General features: G+C 43.3%; 1 protein-coding gene across 1 annotated transcript in view; it reads left to right on the top strand.

Moving 5' to 3' along the window:
• Positions 1-12306, top strand: part of WWOX (WW domain containing oxidoreductase) — a 984564-nt gene that overhangs the window by 667026 nt on the left and 305232 nt on the right. The gene's annotated exons all lie outside the window — the stretch shown is intronic.

The raw sequence follows: 12306 nt of genomic DNA, 5'->3' as shown, positions 1-12306 counted from the left end.
CCCACAACGTGTCTCAGTCTGAGGCACTGAAACCAGGCCAGCCTTGCAGAGAAGCCGGATGAAGTGGCCTGGAATCCATTCAGTTGATTTCAAGGGTTTGTCTCCAAAGAGAAAGCTGGGGCTGGAGTTGGGGAAAAGGGAAATGGAGAAGGCAGGAATGAATTTGATTCTCTCACCCCCTGCTGGTTTCCAAGCCTGCCCCCTCCCTTGCCCCCCGCAATTTCTAATTAATTAGAAGAGCGATGCCTTCCAGAAAAGAGCAAGCATCCCTTTGGGAATCTCACCAGGAAGAAGTGGGTCTTGTGGTGGAAAGGAAAGCTTTTTTTTTTTTTTTTTTTTCTGTATTAAAAATTAATTAAAACTGGAATGTGTGAAAGCTCAGTTTTTATCATTAGGACCCATTCTAGACGGCCAGTTGCTGTTGGTAAAACTTCAGATCCTTTCTGTCACTATAGATTTGGTTTTAGAGAAGTTACCTTAGCGTTCAGCATTTTATGTGTCAGTCACTAAAACTCATGATCCTCTGTGACTCCATTGGGTTGGAGGAAGGGCGAGTGATTTCATTCTCAGAAAGGTGTCCAGAGTCCCCTGTGTCAGAGGATATAACAGCTGGCAAATTAGAAGTCGATAGTTACTGATAGTTCTTTTCAAAGGATAGACACTGAGAGTTATTTCCAAAGGAAGGAAACCAGTATGGGAACAGTTTAATGTGATGTCACATTGAAAATTTCCTTTTTGCTTTTTAAAGACAGTATCTCTATCTCCTTTGGTTGCTTATAAATTGGTGGTCTCCGAATAAACACATTTTTCTCTTGTTTGAATGAGAAATCATAATGAACCTAACGAATTTGAGGACATATCCTGACCGCAGTAGCAGACCGCGCTAATGGCTTCGGTAAATCAGATTTCCATGAGTACACTTTTCAGTTAATTCTCAAAAAAGAAATAGTAATGAATTTCTAGCCATATGTTAGCATTATTCCCAAATACGTAAATCCTTGTCTGGGACTGTGGCCTCTTCAGTAGTCCCTGCCCTTACTCCGTCCTCATATCCTAAAACACAGCCTTCATCGATGTAGAGATTTTCACCACAGGCTTGTCTATACTCTCCTATTATATGTGCGATACTTTGTATATACTGTGTGTCCATGCCGCCAAAGTATGTGCCCAATATTTTTTTTCCACTCATTCATTGAATGGCATGAATGAATGGCAGTCTAGTTTTGTGAAAGTATTTGAAGCACTCCCACACTTCGTACCCTTTGTTTATATAATTTCTGTTCTGGGCACCTCCAACCCACTATTTCCATGCTTCATGTAAGACTTCTTGTGCAGTGGGCAGTGAGTAAGGTCAGAATGAATTGGCTAGACTTCGATTCGTACATTTACTCGAATAGTCTGCCATTCAAAAAGGTAAAAAAACATAAAACATAAAACCCCAAAACCGAACACCTATCATGTGCTGGGCATTGCTCTAGAAGGTAAAGATTCAGCAAAAAAGAAAAAAAAAAAAAAATCCCTCCCCTTGTAGAGCTTATGTTATCTTGGGGGAAGAAGGGCAATAAACAAAACATCAATATTTAATATAATTTCAGATAATAACACAGGCTAAAAAGAAATGTTCTTCCTGTCAGTGCTGCCCAATATGTATTCTTTAGTTCTCTGCCACACTGTCAAATATGTGGACATCTGTTGATCAGAAATGTCTGGGAACCAGCTAAAATGAGGCAGTTAATGGTGACCCACCATGGAGTGTTGAGGGAAGATTTTTCTGCCAGGCTTTATCTATCTACCTACCTACCTCTAATTAACTTATTTGTATTGCGTTAAGAATTACTTTTTACTCCTGCCATTTATTTGCTTATTTATTTCTAAAGAGGTAAAAAACATTTATAGAAGGTGACAGAGCACAGTTAGCTCCCACCCCATCACCCAGCTTCGATATCTACCCCACGTGGCCAATCATGTTTTACCCCTACCACATCGACTTCCCCCACATCCAGTATTTCACAGAAGCAAATCGAAGGCATTACATCTTTTTATCCATAGATATTTTATTATGAGTCACTATAAAGTCAGAGCTCTCCAAGATAGACAGACACACACATACATAGATACAGTATCATTACCATGCCCAAAGAAATAACACAAAGTTTTTAATATGATTATGTATCCATTAAAGGATCATGTTTCCAGTTGTTCCGTAAATATTATAAAACACGCTTTTTTTTTCAACTGTTGTTTGAGTCCCCCCCAGAGTTTTGTGGGTTTTTTTTCTGTAATTCATCTCTTTTTGAGTTTTCAAGAGTTGTTTGAATGTTTGCTCTCAACAAATCTGGAAACTGTTGAAATAAGTAAAGAAGAAGAGAAATAAAGTGCACCGGCGTTTCCATATTCCCATGTTTTCTGGTCAAGGTTGTCATACCTAGCTCGTGGCTAGAGTCGCTTTCTGGTAATAATGTTTTGAGAACAATTTGGCTGTTGTTGGTATTGGTTGGGGTATTAGTCAGGGTTCCCCAGAGAAATCGAACCAGTAGAGGCTGTGGGTACACACACAGACACACGCACAGACACACACACATACACAATAGAGAGAATTACTGTAGAGGATTCTGAGGTCACACAATTATGGAGGCCAAGAAGTCCATACCCAAGAGAGCTAATGGTATGGTCTCAGTCCAAGTCTGAAGGCTTGAAAAGCAGGAAAGCCAATGCTGTAAGTTCTGGCCAAGTCTAAGTCTGAGGGCCGGACAAGATACACATCCTCGTTCAAAGACAGTGAAGCAGAGAGAACAATCTTCTCCTTCCTCTGCCTTTTGTTCTCTTGGAGCCTTCAGCAGATTGGATGTGGCGCTCTCACCTTGGGCAGGGTAATCTGCTTCATTCAAATATTAACGTCAACCAGAAACACCCTCACAGACATAGCCAGAAATAATATTTAACCAAATAGCCAGGCACCCTGTGCTCCCGTCGAGTTAATACATAAAATTAACCACCATCACATGGGTAATGTGGAGTAAGATTTACCTTGGAAATAATGGGTAGGTGCCCCCAAGTACCTATTCCCCTTGATAGGTTTCTTCATTGAAGAGGCATCTCAAGGGCCTATAAGCCAAGTGTTCTTTTTTTTTTTTTTAATGTTTATTGATTTTTGAGAGAGAGCGAGACAAAACATGAGCAGGGAAGGGGCAGAGAGAGAGAGAGGGAGACACAGAATCCCAAGCAGGCTCCAGGCTCCGAGCTGCCAGCACAGAGCCCGACGCCAGGCTCGAACTCACAGGCCGCAAGATCATGACCTGAGCTGAAGTCGGACCCCTAATCAGCTGAGCCACCCAGGCGCCCCTCTCACCCAAGTGTTCTTAATGACAGACCTTGAAGAGGGGCCCCGAGATGTCTTAGAGTCCTCTAAAATATTGTGCAACATTATATTCCATTTATACTTTTCTGAGAAAGGATCCTTGTCTCTCATCAGATTCTCTAAGGGCCCATTGGCCTCTGGAGATTTAGTATCACTGCTTGAAGCCATCATTAGTCCTAGGGAGCTTCCAACTTGGTGGTTCCCTTTTGTGAGGAGGGCCTAAGAGTGAATCTCCTGATGACAAACAAGCTCTCTTCAGGGAGCAGTTACGTCCCTTCTGTTTACTCAGTGTCCCTGGAGCCTGGCACAGTGCCTTGCACACAGCAGGCACTCAATAAATGTCTCCTGAACCAACAAACGAATAACTGAACAAGTGGTCACTGTATGAGTTTCCTTTTGCTCCATAAGTAAGTGATCACAGATTTAGCAGGTGGTTCCAGTGGGTTGAATCGTGGCCCATCGAACGATACGTCCACATCCTCTAAGTGTTATACAACATGTGCTGCTTTCACTCGGCATGGTGTTTTCAACACTTCTGCATCTGTCAGTCCCTTCGTTTCTTATGATCCTGAATAATATTCCGTCGTATGGCCACACAACCACTTGTTTATCCGTTCATCTGTTGATGGGCATCTGTGTTTTTACCCTTTGACAGCTGTGAATACAGGTGCCCTGAACATTTGTGTGCTCGAACATTCAAGTGTTGCTTGAACACCTGTTTTCAGTTCTTTTGGAGATATGTCTAGGAGTAGAATTGCTGGGTCCTATGATAACCCTATGTTTAACTTATCAAGCAACCCTGTTATTAATTTTTGATGTAGGGTATTTGAAGATTATAAATGGAGCCTTTTCACGTGACAAAAAAAAAATCTTTTTTTTTTTTAAAGATAGAAGTTTTCACACTCCTCAGGACCTCAGGATAAAAATAACAGGAACGGGGTGCCTGGGCGGCTCAGTTGGTTCAGCGCCCGACTTCGGCTCAGGTCATGATCTCACGGTTCGTGGGTTCCAGCCCCACGTCGGGCTCTATGCTGACAGCTCAGAGCCTGGAGCCTGCCTCGGAATCTGTGTCTCCCTCTCTCTCTGCCCCTCCCCTGCTCTGTCTCTCTCTCTCTCAAAAATAAATAAATGCAAAAAAAAAAAAATTAAAAAAAAAACAACAACAGGAAGAATACTTATTAATCTTGACTTGGAAAGAACAGACCCAGCACCACTCTGTGTCGTCTTTGCTGTAACACCTGTTCCTGGACCTCCCCATTTGTGTGGCAGCACGGGGTCACTGTCATGTCATCTGTCTAGACCTTTGAACTTCGCGGTGTCTGAATGAGGATTATGATCTAGAGGATGTGATTTTTTAAAACAAGACTGGACACAGCCTGCAGGGCATAGATTCGGGTGACTGTGGTTACCGAGACCCCACAGGCATAGCTCTGAGCTTCCCTGAGTAATTTGAGTTCATTAGCACAGAGTCTGACACGTAGTAGATGATCAGTGAATCTAGGCTGAATAAAAACAGAGTTGTCTTGGTGTTTCTCTCAGAGTCCATTTTGTAAAACTAGTGTCTTCATATGTCAAAATAAACACCATACATCTTTAAGTGGTGCAGATTGTGTGCGGGTACGGGGGAGGTGTGTTTAAAAGTTAGATATAGGGTGAGGCAGTTACTTGTATCCCTTGACTTGGATTCACATCTTGACTCTCCTTCTTTCTGCCTGAAGATTTTGACAACTCACAGATGCGTTCTGAGCCTCAACTTTCTTGGCTCAGAAATGGCAACATGAATGTATGTTTCCTAAGATTGCTGTAACGTGAATTAAGACGAGATCCGTCAAGTACAAAGAGCTGTGCCTGGCCGATAAAAGGTGCTCAACAAATCCTGTTTATTATTGTTTTGTTTTCACTAATTTTTTTTTTTTAAGCTGAAACTGATAACATTCCATGGAGAAAGGACAACACAGTTATTCCATTTGAAGCCTCCATGGGTCGAAAACATAACAGGTTGCTCCAAGAAGCAGATTCTCGTTGGAAGTACTAGGCTCTTCAAAGCAATGATAAAATTGGTCTCTCTGTCTTCCATTACATAGATTTTTCCATCTGTCTCCTGGTTTGACTTCTGTTTAATACCTGTGCTATGAAAACACCCAAGCATCGTTCTGTTAGTCTTTATAGCTATGACATAAGTCAGAGTCTGCAGTCTCACAAATGCTCTGCTGTGCCTCCAAGAGTCTGCCGGAGAGAGCCATTGTCAGATTCGCAAATGGTCATTTCAGCCTCCCTCCCTGTGTGGGGCCTGAGACACGATTAACCTGAGATAATTGTGACTCTCTCATTAAAGGAAAGCTGTAGCAAGGGGAAAGAAAAAGGAAAACATTGAGACTGATCAAGACGTTCCATGCTATTTTTTCCTTGCACGTCAGCTGCGTGGGTGCCTCTTGTTCCTCTGTCCTTCAGGTTAGTAAAATCAAGACCAGTTGCTGAAGCTATGAGCTATCCATAAAAGTTAATGTACCACAGGAAATTGGAAGGTGAACAAAATCACTTAAGTGTTCAGGGCCACCAAGTTACCCGTGCATCCCTTGTGGGGTGGTCAGCTCCTGGCGGTGTTTTTGTTGCCCTGGCTTGCAACTTAGCATGATTTTCCTGAGAAAATGAGAGAGCATGTAGACCAAGGGCATTGGCAATAAACCAGGGATACGCTGTTCCCAGCCATGAGCCATCCAGGGAAGGAGGAACAGTATGTGACGTACCTCAACGTAGGGCCATATCCAAATCATGGTGGCTCATGTTTTTCTTCAGATAGCAGTGTCAGTAGATGACCACACTCAGGGGCGCAGCAAACTCTTTCTTTGGTCTAAAGATTCAAATCTGTGCCCTGGCCATGAGCTGCATAAATGTTGCAGCCAAAATGTTTCAAATTTGTGTTGTGTCATAAAGGTTCCTCCTCAAGCTGGATGTAGTCTTCTTGACTCTTGGCTCAGCAAGGAAGAAGGCTTGAGTCAATGTTCACAACTGAAGAAGGGCTCGTTACACTATGTAGTTGGCTCATTCAGAATGGTTACTGATAAGCAGGGTCAGTGACAAGATTGAAACAAAACTGCAAAGGGAGGGGATAAAAGAAAAGTTTTAGTGCCAAGGAAAATGGAATGGAAATCTTTGCTTGGTTAAAAAAAAAAAAAAAAGGGGCGCCTGGGTGGCGCAGTCGGTTAAGCGTCCGACTTCAGCCAGGTCACGATCTCGCGGTCCGTGGGTTCGAGCCCCGCGTCAGGCTCTGGGCTGATGGCTCAGAGCCTGGAGCCTGTTTCCGATTCTGTGTCTCCCTCTCTCTCTGCCCTTCCCCCGTTCATGCTCTGTCTCTCTCTGTCCCAAAAATAAATAAACGTTGAAAAAAAAATTTTTTTTTAAATAAAAAAAAGAAAAAAAAAAAAAGAAAAGAATGCTTTCCCAAGTATTTTCATATTCAGTGATATACTCTTTGTTCTAAAAATGAGTTTGAGGTTTGGTACCATACTTTACATATATTATTTCACTTAGTGACTTTTCATAGGGGCACCTGGGTGGCTCAGTGGGTTAAGTGTCCCACTTCAGCTCAAGTCTTGATCTTGTGGTTCATGGATTCGAGCCCCGCGTCAGGCTCTGTGCTGACAGCTCAGAGTCTGGAGCCGGCTTCGAACTCTGTGTCTTCCTCTCTCTATGCCCCTCTCCCACTTGCGCTCTGTCTTGCTCTCAAAATAAATAAACATAAAAAAAAAAAAAAAAACTTCAGTGACTCTTTATAATCTGTAGTTACTGTAGTTTCCAATTTTCAGATAGGGAAACTGAGACTCAGAAGAGTGAAGAGAGTTACTTAAAGTTTTAGAGCTGAGAGACTGTGGACTAAAAGTTGTAGAACCAAGTTTTCCAACCTGCTAATCTGGAATCCTTTTTAATCTTTTTGTTGCCATTGTCAAATGACCACTGGGATGGCTGCCACTGCTGGTGGGAACAGAAAATGGTACAACCACATTGGAAGACTGTTTGCCAGTTTCTTAAAAAGTTATATGTGCACCTGTCCTGTGACTCGGCAATTCCACTCCTAGTAATTCATCTGAGACAAATGGAAACCTATGTCCACACAAAGGCTTACTTGTAAATGTTCATAGCAGCTTTATTCAGATAGCGAAACACTGGAAATAATCCAAATGTCCATCAAGTGGTGGATGGATGAACAATTGTGGAATAGCCACGTAATGGAATATTACTCAGCAATAAAAAGGAGCTAATTACTGATACATTCGATAACATGGGTGAAGCTCAAAATCCTTATGTGTAGTGAAATAAGCGAGTCACAAAGACCACGTATTGTATGATCACATTTAGACAGAATTTCTAGAAAAGGTCAAACTACAGAGACAAAAAGCAGCGCTGGGAATGAGTGGGAGGACTGACTGAAAATGGGCCTTTGATCTTGAAATTCAACTTTTGGGGTTGAAAATATTCTAAGATTAGACTGGGGTGGTGATTGCACAACTGTATAAATTTACTAAAAATCATCAAACCACGTGCAATGGTTAAGTTGTATGGTGTGAAGATGATACTTCAGTAAAGTCCTTTAAAAAAAAAAAAAATGAACCCCAGGACCATTGAGCCAACTATGTGAGCCAACAGCTAAAGGAATGTAGGAAGATTTTCACTAAATGTATTTAACACGCTAAATTCTGCTACTTTGTCCAGTTCAGCAGGATCGTCTCTGCAATTGAAGAGAAGTAAATGACCCCAAATGACCATGTCCTAATGGTCAATGGTGACCCTTAGGAGAGCCTCTCGGGGCAGGAAGGAAGGGGCTATGGCCACTCTGTGTGTGTAACCTGGTGCTCTCTTTCGTTTGTAGTGCGTCTTTGGATCTCCAAGACGTGCGCTTTTTTCTTTCTCTGGTAATAAAACACACTTGCACGCACGTGTGCACACTTACGTACAAGTGATTTGTAAAAAGTCAGGAAGACAAAACCAAGTTCATAAAGGATGAAAAATAAAAATGAGCCATCGTCCTATCACTCAGAGTCACTGCAAACATTTGTATAAGTTGAGACTACAATTATCTATCTGTTAGTAGAGATAATTAAAACTCTATAGAGACTTGAGTCAACCATCAGCTGTCTTGGTAAGGCCCTGTGGGCTCTGGAGCCTTCTGGGTCTTGAGGAAGCTCGAAGTCACCACGAAGCTCCAACCTGGCACCCTGTTTGGGATGAAGGCACTCAAGGGTTGGAAGGATCTCCAGGAAAGGGCAGGGGTTGGTTTTGACCATCTTCAGTAGCTTCCAGATGTGCCCACGCACCCACACATCCGAGCTGTGATGTCTCCACACTCACAGTGGCTTTTCACAGATCACGTCCTTATCTTGCAATTGTCCCGACTACGGTCAGCAACGTAAGTCTATACCCGGGAAGCGTGCACACCACTCCCTCCCACCTCACCCAGTAACAATTTAGGGTGAAAAATAGGATTCATGCCTCAAGTCAGGTCCATTTAAATGGCCAGTGGAAGTGGTATGTTGAAAGGGACTCTGGAGCGGCACACGCACTCTTTGGGAAGGGATGTCATGATAGATTACAGATTCTGCTGTATTGTGGGGGCTCTGAGGAGTGGTGGCCTCTTTTCAATGCATCTTCCACCCTGGTTTAGATGCGTATGTGCTGCACAGTTGTAGATTTTTGTTCTCTGAATAGCAATAGGAATGGCCCCCTCATAGCCTCTTAGCAGACCCAAATGCCAGTGGAGGAGAGACTCAACCATTCTACATTAGAGTCAGTTTGCATGCACATGGTTTGTTTGTTTGTCTTCCAACTTATGGGGTCTCTGTTCCAAATAATTCAGGGGCTACCACTTCTGGAGAAGGTGGCATTTGCCATTGACATTGTCATCCTAGAAGTCTGTGTTTCTGTGGGCTTAAGGTTGTGAAAACTCAGTGACACCGATCAAAGGGTCCTGGACTGATCTGTCTTCCAGTCCTCCATAGAGGATTTACCATGTCACCTACAAATCATTGATCAGAGTGTCTGTCACCTGTCCATATGTGAGACCAGGTCTCCGTGCATTGACAGGGCATGGCTTCAACATCAAGCAGAGAAGGGGGGGGGTCCCTATACCTCTCCAGAGACTTTCTGGAAGCCAGGTGATAGGCTTCCTCTAGATTGTCTCCCTATGCAGCCAGGACTCTGATTTCTATTTTGTTTCATGACAATGACCCCATTTCTCTTCAGTTAAATGTATTGAAATGCATCATATGCATTTCACTCTACAAATCATGCTTTCAAAGAAAAAGTTTTAAACATCTGTATTTTTAAATAATTTTATTTAAAATACCATTAAAAAGAGTATTAACTTTTTGACCCATAATATTTGTGGTTTTGATACATTTTACTAATTTTGAAATACAAATAACTTTTTCAGTATTTCAAAACCTTGTGCCTCATGCGATGCTCATGTTCTATGTGTATAACAACCACTTTGTTATTGAAAATGTTTTTTTAATTAAAGGTATAAATATTTCTATACATGAAGACATGTAGCTTCACATATAAAGAAAGCTGTCTATAAATTCAGAATTGTAAGTTTTTCATAGGGGAGTCATAGGGGCCCGTTAAAGGACATTTCCTTTGACCTTTCCATTTTACAGATGGGAATACTGAGGTCCAGGCTTGAATATGACTCACCATCATGATGATGGCCAGAACAGACACGATGTATCTGACCTATTATTCAGTATTCCTATTTCTGTAGCAGATTGTCTCTAAACTTCAAACAAAAATCCAGTCTTTTAAATATGTAGTGTTTCCTCTTCATCCCTCTTTGTCCCACCAGCGCTTTTAAATCTGAAACTGTCTGCCCAACTCTGCCTAAATATAACCTCAAAAGTTTCAAGTATCGGGGTGCCTGGGTGGCTCAGTCGGTTAAACGCCCGACACTTGGTTTCGGCTCGGGTCATGATCTTGGAATTCGTGAGTTTGAGCCCCACATCGGGCTCTGCCCTGACAGCACAGAATCTCATCTCATCTCTTCCTCTCCTCCCCTCCCCTCCCCTCCTCTCCCTCTCTCCCTTTCCTTCCCACTGGCACTGTCTCTGTCTCTTTCAAAATAAATAAACTTAAAAAAATTATTAAAAAAAAAGTCTCAAGCATCCCACCTGCGAGGGTCTCATAGACTTCCAGTATGGTTAATTCTTCAGGAAAATTAATTTCAAGTAAAACAATTAAAAACATTACCCCCAACTGCATGTAGAAGCAACTGGGTAAATATTTATCAAATATCGAATGAATGAACAAATGGCATTTCTACAATGAATGTAATCATTTCCAACATTCCTGGGGCTTTTTTTTTTTTTTTTCAATGAGGCAGCCAGGAATAATAACCCAACTGCTGTCATGAGACCGGAAGAGGAGGGGATCTCTTCCTCAGGGTCTTTGTCCTTGTTCTCGCAACCTGTTTGCACTGCCGAACTTCCTGAATGCCCTTGTCACCACGGCAGGAGGAGGGGGCAGATGAACTGGAGCCTGGGCTCCTGGACAAAAGCCTGGTGATGTTCACAAAGCACCAGGGGGACAAATGAACGGTTGGTGTAGGCTTTGGTTCAGCTCAGGGCTGTGTCCACAGCAGAGCCTGGCTCTTCTGCACCGGGGTGGTCCAAGGGGAGTCTTGTAATCTGCCGGTAACACCCGCCTCGAAGGGTCGGTTTACCCTGGGGTGACTCGAGCTGTGGCCACAGTCCCACTTAAACGCAAATTGAGGCTTACCAGGAAATGGCTCAGAAGGCAGGCTCCAGAGAAATGGCTATTACAGTCTGCCCAGGTCGGTCCTTTCAGGCCCCTTGACCTACCTCCTTCCAGTCCTGCCCTCTCTAGACCCTGCCTTTTCCCAGAATGCCACTCGTTAAAGACCACCTGGCAAGAAGGGAGCCGTCTGTGGCCAGGGCACAGATGTCTATCAAGCCTTCCCACCAACCTTTGAAGTGTGCGCTAAGATGTGCAATTGCCTACCTTATCTGATGAGGAATTAGAAAGGAAAAAAGGACAAGGAACTCTATTATTCATCATGGCAAGTGCTTTTTTCCGGAGGCAGCTGGAACCCCGGCGCCATTGCTATTCACTGTAAGAGTTGAGCAAAACTGCTTAACTGCTTCATTTCTCCAAGTCTCAGTTTCCTCACACGTAAAGTGGGGATAATGAAATAATGTAGGGAAAATGCCTCCTGCACTGAGAGCAAGCACTCAACCATTGTGTTATTAAAACTGTTATTCATATTGTCATTATGAAAATGGCCTCCTTGTTTCAAGAAGGGGCTTAAAGGAGAGGCTTGGTTTAAAGGTGAGACAGCAAGCTAGAGCAGGAGTAAGGAGACAGGGTGTCAGACAGACGTGGCCTCTGTGGCCTCGGGCAAATGCGCTCGCTTCTCTGAGCCTCAGTTTCCTTGTGTGTGTGTGTGTGTGTGTGTGTGTGTGTGTGTGTGTGTGTGTGTGTTACAAGGAGTATTTTCTCTTTAAATTGAAGTTTGTTTATTTTCAGAGAGAGAGAGAGAGAGAGAGTGCATGCTAGGAAGGGACAGAGAGAGAGAGAGACAGAGAATCCCAAGCAGGCCTTGCAATGTCAGTGCAGAGCCTGATAAGGGGGTCAAAGTCAAGCGCTGAGAGATCTTGACCTGAGCCGAAATCAACAGTCGGATGCTCAACTGACTGAGCCACGCAGGTGCCCCTGTGTTAAAATGAGTATTAATGGAAATGCCATGGAGCACAGCGTAGGAGTTCAGTAAGTTCCCACTTTCTTTTCCCCATTCTGTTCCTCACATCTCGTTTGCCTAGAGCCAATGCTGGAGGCTACGGACATGCTGTCCCCAGTCTCTGCCCGAGCTCCTCATTGGTTGCTATTAAAGGACATCTACCACATGCTCAAATACCCGGCCAAGTGCCCCTCCCCTTCTG

The sequence above is a fragment of the Puma concolor genome, chromosome E2 (assembly GCF_028749965.1).
Source record: "Puma concolor isolate L17-30 chromosome E2, mPumCon1.1.hap2, whole genome shotgun sequence".
In the NCBI taxonomy this organism is placed as follows: domain Eukaryota; kingdom Metazoa; phylum Chordata; class Mammalia; order Carnivora; family Felidae; genus Puma; species Puma concolor.
Note: the sequence above shows the minus strand (reverse complement) of the source record. Positions and strands in the feature narration are given on the sequence as shown.